Here is a 7,681-nt window from a genome sequence, read left to right on the forward strand (position 1 = left end):
ATCATTGTCCAAAACCGGCGTCTCTAAATTAATGAAACGGGGGTGTGGGACGGAAAGTTCAGTTAGTGATCTTAGGAGGGAGAGAAATCTCTAGGAACTGTGGATTTGAATTCTGACATATGAAACAGAGATTTGAGCGAGCAGAATTTGAAGGAAAAAATTCATCACCTTGGAGAAAATTTCCATGTTAAAACAAATGATTCCTTTGTGTTTAACAAAAGCTGAAGCAGATAGAAAAATTACTGCCGTGACTCGGATTCGAACCGAGGTTGCTGCGGCCACAACGCAGAGTACTAACCACTATACGATCACGGCAACACACAGACAAGCACGCTGATTGCTGCACTACAGTAGCATAAGAAATGTTAGGCAGAGCACGGAATGAACAATATCAGTAATTAGCGAAAAGTGGCAGATATGTGGGAACTCAGAATGGGCTGACTGTTTAACATCGGTGCCCCCAGAGGCAGTGGTGATTCCATCATTAATATGCTGAAGGCTGAGATAAATAGATTACTCCAAAACATCAAAGACTCCGGGGACGGTGCAGGTTTTGTTGAAATGTATGCTTCAATAGCAATGCAGTTTAACATCGGCTCCTTCACCAGTTTCCCCCCACAAGGCAGTAACTCCTGCTGACACATAGTCGCAATTCCCAGCCCCAGCATCATAGGAACTGAGTGGCGCAGTCGCGAAGATCCAACTTGAAATCGGTTGGGAATAAGGTCGCAGAGCTACTCGATGGCTCCAGTGATACAACCGGTGAATGCACGGTATTTCTATGACAGTTTAGAGGCACAAGCAATTCCGAGGTTGGGAGTGTTCCTGGTCAAAGGGGGGGGGAAGCGGCAGAAGGGAAAATTTATTCCCGTTTATAATGACATAGCAATCTACAGTGCATCTTGCTGAGACAGCTCAGTGCCACAACTGGAGCATTGGCGGCTGGTTTGACGTTTGATTCTGCTTCACGATCAACAACTTTCCTGGAATGAATTGCTTTCACCAATTTTCTTTCCAAATGTTTGATATCTCCCTGCAGTCTGCGGCTTTCTTCCTCATGGTTAATTGCATGATTAACTGTTGTATGATCTGCACACTGCTAAATGACGGCCACCGTAAGTAAAAATGAGTCATTGATCTACATGAGAAAACAGTGGAACTCACAGCAAGCATGCTTCGTAGGTTTGCAGGCAACATCAGAATTATTGACAGTGAGGAAGATTATCTAAGATTCAAAAGGATCTTAATCCAAAGAGTCGATGGACTGAAAAATGTAACATGGAGTTCAATCTGGATAAATGGAAGGTATTACATTTTGTACATCAAAAAGAGTAGGGCTTTGCGTGGTGTTGGAGAACACGGAAGCTAGGGGTACAGGTACATAATTCCTTGTAGTTTGCAATGCACATAGACAGGATGGTTAAAAACGCTTTGGCACACTTCCCTTCATTGCTCAGTCCTTTGTGCACAGGAGTTGGAACGTTATGTTGAAGCTTTGCAGGACATTGATGAGGCCTCTTCTGGAATATTATGTCCAGTTCTGGGCGCCCAGTTGTAGGAATGATATTATTCAGCTGGAATAGGTTTAGAAAAGGTATACACAAAAGTTGCCTTTTGTGAAATGTTTGAGTTATAATGAAAGGCTGGATAGGCTGAGGCTATTTTCAGATTCGAGATTGGGGTGCTGCAAAACCACAACAGGTAAGGCAGCATGCGAGGAGTAGGAGAATCAACATTTCATGCAAGTGTCATTCATTAGGCTCTTTCCCGAAACGTCGATTCTCCTCAAATGCTGCCTGACCTGCAGTGCTTTTCCAGCACAGCACACTCTCGACTCTGGTCTCTCATCTGCAGTATTCACTTTTTCCTAGTTGAGACTGTTTTCACTCTAGGTTAGGGGTTTGAGCAGTGACCTGATAGAAGTTTATGAATTATTGAGAGGTAAGCTAGAGTTAACGATAGCTGCCTTTTCCCAGAAGGGGAATTTCAAGGCGAGAGGCTATATGTTTAAGAGAAAAAGAGAGACATTATAAAAAAAGACATGTGAGACACTTCTTTTAAAGAGGGTGTTTTACGTGTGCAATTAACTTGCTGAGGAAGTGATGGATGAGGATGCATTTGCAACATTTAAAGGAAAATTGGATCCATCCATGAATGGGAAAGTGGGATTTCTAAAATAAAATATTTTCTTTCATGCCTAGTACATCTGTTATTTCCCAGAGGACTGTTAGGAGTCAACCACGATATTACGTATCTGGAGTTTTATGTGGGATAGAACAGATGACTATGGTAGTTTGCTTCCCGAACTGGCATGAGTGAATCAGGTGGGAGTTTCCACACCAACCGATTCACGTCATCACGAGAGTCTTCAAACTCCACCGTCTGTCCTGCCAGGATCTGAACCCTTTGACCCCAAAATATTACTTGGGATTTGGATTAACAATACAGTAATAAAACTACAAGGGCATTATCACCGCTCAGCGGGTACAGGAGGAGGCAGATGGGACTAGATCATTTTGGCAGTATGTTCAGCGTGGATTGGTTGGTCTGACGGGCCGGTTTTTATGTTGTATGACTCTATCACTGACGCCACGGAACAGGCAGTTGGTTGGGATTAACAGCAGCATTGACAACATAATCGAACTCCTGATGGGATATGTTAACCTGCTGGAGTCTCCGGAGGTTGTTTTGCTCAGTGATCCCTTCCCACACACGGGATTGGTGAACGGCCTCTCCCCAGTGTTACTCATTAAATGAGGTTCATTTCTGTGGTTAATTGAATCCCTTCCAGCAGTCCCTACATTGTCCTGCTTTCTCTGTGGTATTGGCGTCATTTTCTCTACCCAGAGTGAACGATTCTTTCAAATTGTGTCCACTCAGAAACAAATCCTGTTTTCCATGTTGTGAATGTGTTTTCATTCTTTCTCATTCACCCACAGGGTGTGAGAATGACTGATCAGGACAACATCTAATCTTCCCCCCTTGTTCGTTGCTGCCTGGCTGCATCACAACCCCTGGAGCGATCCCAGCCTCGGGTCGCTGTCTGTGGGCAGTCTGTGTGTTTGCATTTTTATTCCTCCCTCTGACCAAAGATGTGCCAGTTAAAGAGATCAACAATGGGAAATGCAGGTTTATGGAATAGCGAATATCTTGGGGTCTGGTGGGATGCTCTTCGGAGGGGTGTGGACTGGAACGGCCGACTAGCCTGCTTCCCCATACGTGAGGATTCTTGAATTAAGGATCAGCTAATGTTTTTTCTGGTCCTGGAGTCTCTCGTAGGCAGGACTGGGTAAAGATGGTAGAATCCCTTACATACGGGACATGAATGAGTGCGATTTCAGGAAATTAATGATCCCTGTTCCTGAGGTCAGGCTTGCATTCTAGGTTTTATTCGTCGAACTTAAACATTATCGGTTCGCTGTCCAAGTCCAAAAGGACAACTAGTTTAAAATATCACCCCAACATCACCTTCTCCATTTTGAAGTCTTTACTGTGGGAAGAAACTTATGCTGAGCTGATGCAAGCGAAAGCAGCTGCCACCGCCAGTGTCTGAAACACAGATCCAAATAGCAAAATCATCTTTTAAACCCACCACTGCCAAGTTGAGGACTCAACACGCTCCCGTTGTGCCACTCAGCTATCTTAGCAAGATGCACTGTAGATCGCTATGAGAGTATAAACGGGGCCAACTATTCCCTTGATCAGGAGCATACTCAACCGAGGAATTTCTTGCGCCTCCATACCATCACAGGAAGGGCCGCACTGTCACCTATTGCATCACTGGAGACAAAGACGAACTCCGCAGACTCACTCCCTTCCCCATTTCCGGTTGGATCTGGGCGGCTGTGCCGCAGTTTCTCTGACTCCGAGGCTGGGAACTGGTATTAGTTCCCAGCACTGGTTACTGCCTTGAGGAAGCTGGTGAAGTCGCTAATTTTATGCTAAAATGCTAGTGAAGCATACATTTCAACAATATCCTGAACTGTCGCCTGAGTCTTTGAGGCTTTATCGAAATCGATCAATCTCATTTTTCAACATTCTCATTTAAGGGATCTCCACAGTCTATGAGGACATCAAACTGAAAGATTCAGCTCATTCTCAGTTCCCACATGCCTGTCACAGTTTGCTGAGTACTGATATTGTACATTTGGTATTCTTCCGAACATATCCTCTGCTAGTATACTTATTGCTGCTGCCAAGCATCCTGTTCTGTAGTTGCTGTGATCGTGGTCGTCTGTATTTTGCATTGTCGGTTCTAAACCATATCACAACACTAAGTGTTCTCTCCGTTGTCCTTTGTGTGACACATCGTAAGAAATTAATTGTTTTACCTTCAAATTTCGCTTTCTCACATCTCTGCGTTTTATATATCAGGATTCAAACACACCTGTTATCGATGATTCCTCTCCTTCCCACGATCATTAAAACTTCCTTTCCGTCCCTCCTCCCATTTCTCTGAGGCAATGCACAATCTATCACTCTCTTTCACATTCACACTGTTCTGTCTATGCAGCGGTCACTGTTGATGGGTGAACGTGCACCAATCCCACCATCGGGACCTCCAAACAAGTTGATCCACTTGAATACCGCAGTTGTGAGATCAATCCCCATGTAGTAGCTTTTACTGACATAGGCCAGAGACAATTGGAGCGTCAGGCTCATGGGAAAGACCCAGGGCAGTTTTGGGGAAAAGAGATTTTATTGGAAAAGATCAGCTTTTGTGGCTTTCTGCATTGGTCTTGTTGTAATTTCATAGGACTGATAATCCAGAGACTAAGGTAATAGTTTGAGTACTCGGGCTTGAGTCGCACCATCCCAGATTGTAAAATTTAGATTCAGCAAATATCTGCAGTGAAGAATATAATGACTATTATACATCCATTGACATTTGTTGACAAAAAAAGCATCTGGTTCACTGACGTCATTTCAGGATGGAATCTGCTGTCCTGACTTAGTCTGACCTGCATGTGACTTCAGACTCATAGCAATGGGGTTGAGTCTCAACGGCCCTCTGTGCAATTAGGAATGGGTAATAAATTCTGCTTAGCCAGAATCGCCCTACTACTAATACAGAATTTTTTAAAAAACAAATGCTCATTAGGTTAAAGCAAGAGTGTTGTGTGCAGTTTTGCAAGTCACATTATAAGACCATAAGACATGGGAGTGGAATTAAGGCCATTCGGCCCATCGAGGCCACTCCACCATTCAATCATGGCTGATGGGTATTTCAACTCCACCTACCCGCATTCTCCTCGTAGCCCTCGCAGGAATGTAATCTCACTGAAAACATTGCAGGAGATATTTACCGGGATATTGTTTGGGACGAAGAGTTTCAATTAGGAAGAAAGACAGGACAAAGTGGACTGTTTGTCGCAGTGCAAAGGAGATGTAGTGGAGACATGATTGAGTTAGGGAATGGAGAGGGTTAACTGAACGAGTTTCCCATTGATGGAGGGATCGATCAGCAGGGGCCAGAGATTTAAGGAGAAAGTCATAAAGGTTTCAGATGATGTGCGAAAATGCTTTATCAGCCAGTGGGGGGTTGGAATTTGGAATACACTGTCTACATTGTTCAGAGTGGCAGACACTGTTAAAGGTGAAATGTGTTGCTGGAAAAGCGGAGCAGGTCAGGCAGCTTCCAAGGAGCAGGAGATTCGACGTTTCGGGCATGAGCCCTTCTTCCTATGATCAGAGGAATAGATAGAGTAGACAGTCAGAAACATTTTTCCTGGGTACAACAGTGTTACAATGGGACATAAATTTAAGGTGAAGGGTGGAAGGTATAGGGGAGATGTCAAGGGTGGGTTCTTTACCCAGAGAGTGGTGGGGACATGGAATGTGCTGCCCGTGGGAGTGGTAGAGTCAGAATCATTGGCGACATTTAAGCGGCATTTGGATAGGTAAATGAATGGGTGCTTAATCTAGGATAGAAGTTCGGCACAACATCGTGGGCCGAAGGGCCTGTTCTGTGCTGTATTGTTCTACGTTCTATATGTTCTATTTTCAGCTCTAATCTCCAGCATTGGCAGTCCTCACTTTCTCCTGGACATTGTTATAGCCTGAGTAAACATTCAGATGTGAACTTGTGATGCAAAGACATACAAGGCTGTGGGATAAACATTGTGAAATGGGATTCAGTTCATTAGGCAGGTATTTTTGACAAGTGTGGCCACAACTGGTTGAAGGGCCTCCTTTGACACTCTTGTTCTCGGTAGTATAGTAGTTAGTGTCCCCGCCTATTACAGGGCTCAATTCTCCACTGGGACAGTGTAAATATTTTAAAACAGTCGCTCAATTCCTAAGTGCGGGAATTGATAGTTGTCCTTCGATTCTCGATGAGGCATGTCACAGGAAGGACAGTGCTGCCTGAATCAAGGTGGGGAAGGACTGCAGCTCTCAGGGAGGCAGCGTGTCAGTGAAAGTGCAAACACGTGATTTCTGCAAACTGCACAATGTTACTGTGTTCGAATGAAAAGCATTTGACAGACTTGTTCCGGATTGAAGTGTTCATTGGAAGCAGGATGGTGAGGAAGAAACAGCGTACAAGCATTCAAATATGAGTGCAGAAACATTTCCCGCAGCACGGATCAGATCGTAACAGAGTAGCATTTCGATACATTGAATTTGGGTTGATTTGCTTTGAAGAGGCAGAGTTACCAGGGTATAAAGTCATTAAAAATGATACAGGTTTTGCTCACGATGATGAACATTGGCTCAGTAATTCGCACTGTTTTTCGGTCTGAGGGTTATGTTGATTGGTTAAGTTAAATTGCTCTCTCGTGTCCAGGGAGTGAATTAAGTAAGTTTAATGAATTAGCGACGGGTAACGCGGGGACAAGGTCAGAAGTCACAGGACACCAGGTTATAGTCCAACTGGTTTATTTGACATCACAAGGGGGAGGATTGCCCCTTCTTCTGGTGAAATATAAGGGAATAGGGAGGAGAGCTAGGTCTGGGTGAGATGCTCTTCAAAGAGTCTACACTGGATTGATTGACTGAAATGCTCTTTCTGCACTATAGGATTCTGTGATTCTATGAATTGATAATGACGGTGTTTACTGGGGTGTAAAGGCATTAGAGAAGATGCTGATAGGGGTGTACTGAGGATGAGATTTTATTCACTTGTCTTCTTGGAATACTGAGAACAGTTATCCCTGAACCAAGGAAGACTTAATGGGTTTTTTTCAAGTTATGAAATGTTTGGACAGAGTAAATAGGTGGAAAATTTCCTCTTTCAAGTAAGTAAACATCTAGATGTCAGGCATTCAATACCTTTGATAAAACCTTTGAAGGACAAAGAAATGATGAGAACAGAATCGCTGTCACTCCGAGAATCTGTTTTTCAAAGTGTTTGGAAAGGCACATTTGCTGACATGCAAGGAATACATTTCACAAGGAGAGAGACAGCGTGTAGCTAGGTAAAGGTGTAGGGGTGGGGTGAAGTCAGTCAGAAGTTGCGGCGAAACAATGTCTAAGTTGGTTGACTTTAAATGTAAATTTCTTTAATGTGTGCAGCTGAATAAGATTCGTTTCCAAAACTGCATTTTGAAATATTTCGCATAATATTCCACGTAAAGCATTGTAAATAAACTGAATGGATTTTTATTTATTGATAAGGTAAGATATCACAGAATGAATAGGAAGTGACAAGTTGCTTGTAGATCGACTTCCTGCTTTCATC

At 43.6% G+C, this 7,681-nt stretch overlaps 1 non-coding gene across 1 annotated transcript; it reads right to left on the reverse strand.

Annotated features, from left to right (window-relative positions):
* Window positions 1–243: 243 nt before the first annotated feature.
* Window positions 244–315, reverse strand: trnah-gug (transfer RNA histidin (anticodon GUG)). The gene has a single exon. It is a non-coding gene; the product is annotated as a tRNA-His (tRNA).
* Between the last annotated feature and the right edge of the window lie 7,366 nt (window positions 316–7,681).

The sequence above is a fragment of the Hemiscyllium ocellatum genome, unplaced genomic scaffold (genome assembly GCF_020745735.1).
Source record: "Hemiscyllium ocellatum isolate sHemOce1 unplaced genomic scaffold, sHemOce1.pat.X.cur. scaffold_103_pat_ctg1, whole genome shotgun sequence".
Classification (NCBI taxonomy): Eukaryota; Metazoa; Chordata; class Chondrichthyes; order Orectolobiformes; family Hemiscylliidae; genus Hemiscyllium; species Hemiscyllium ocellatum.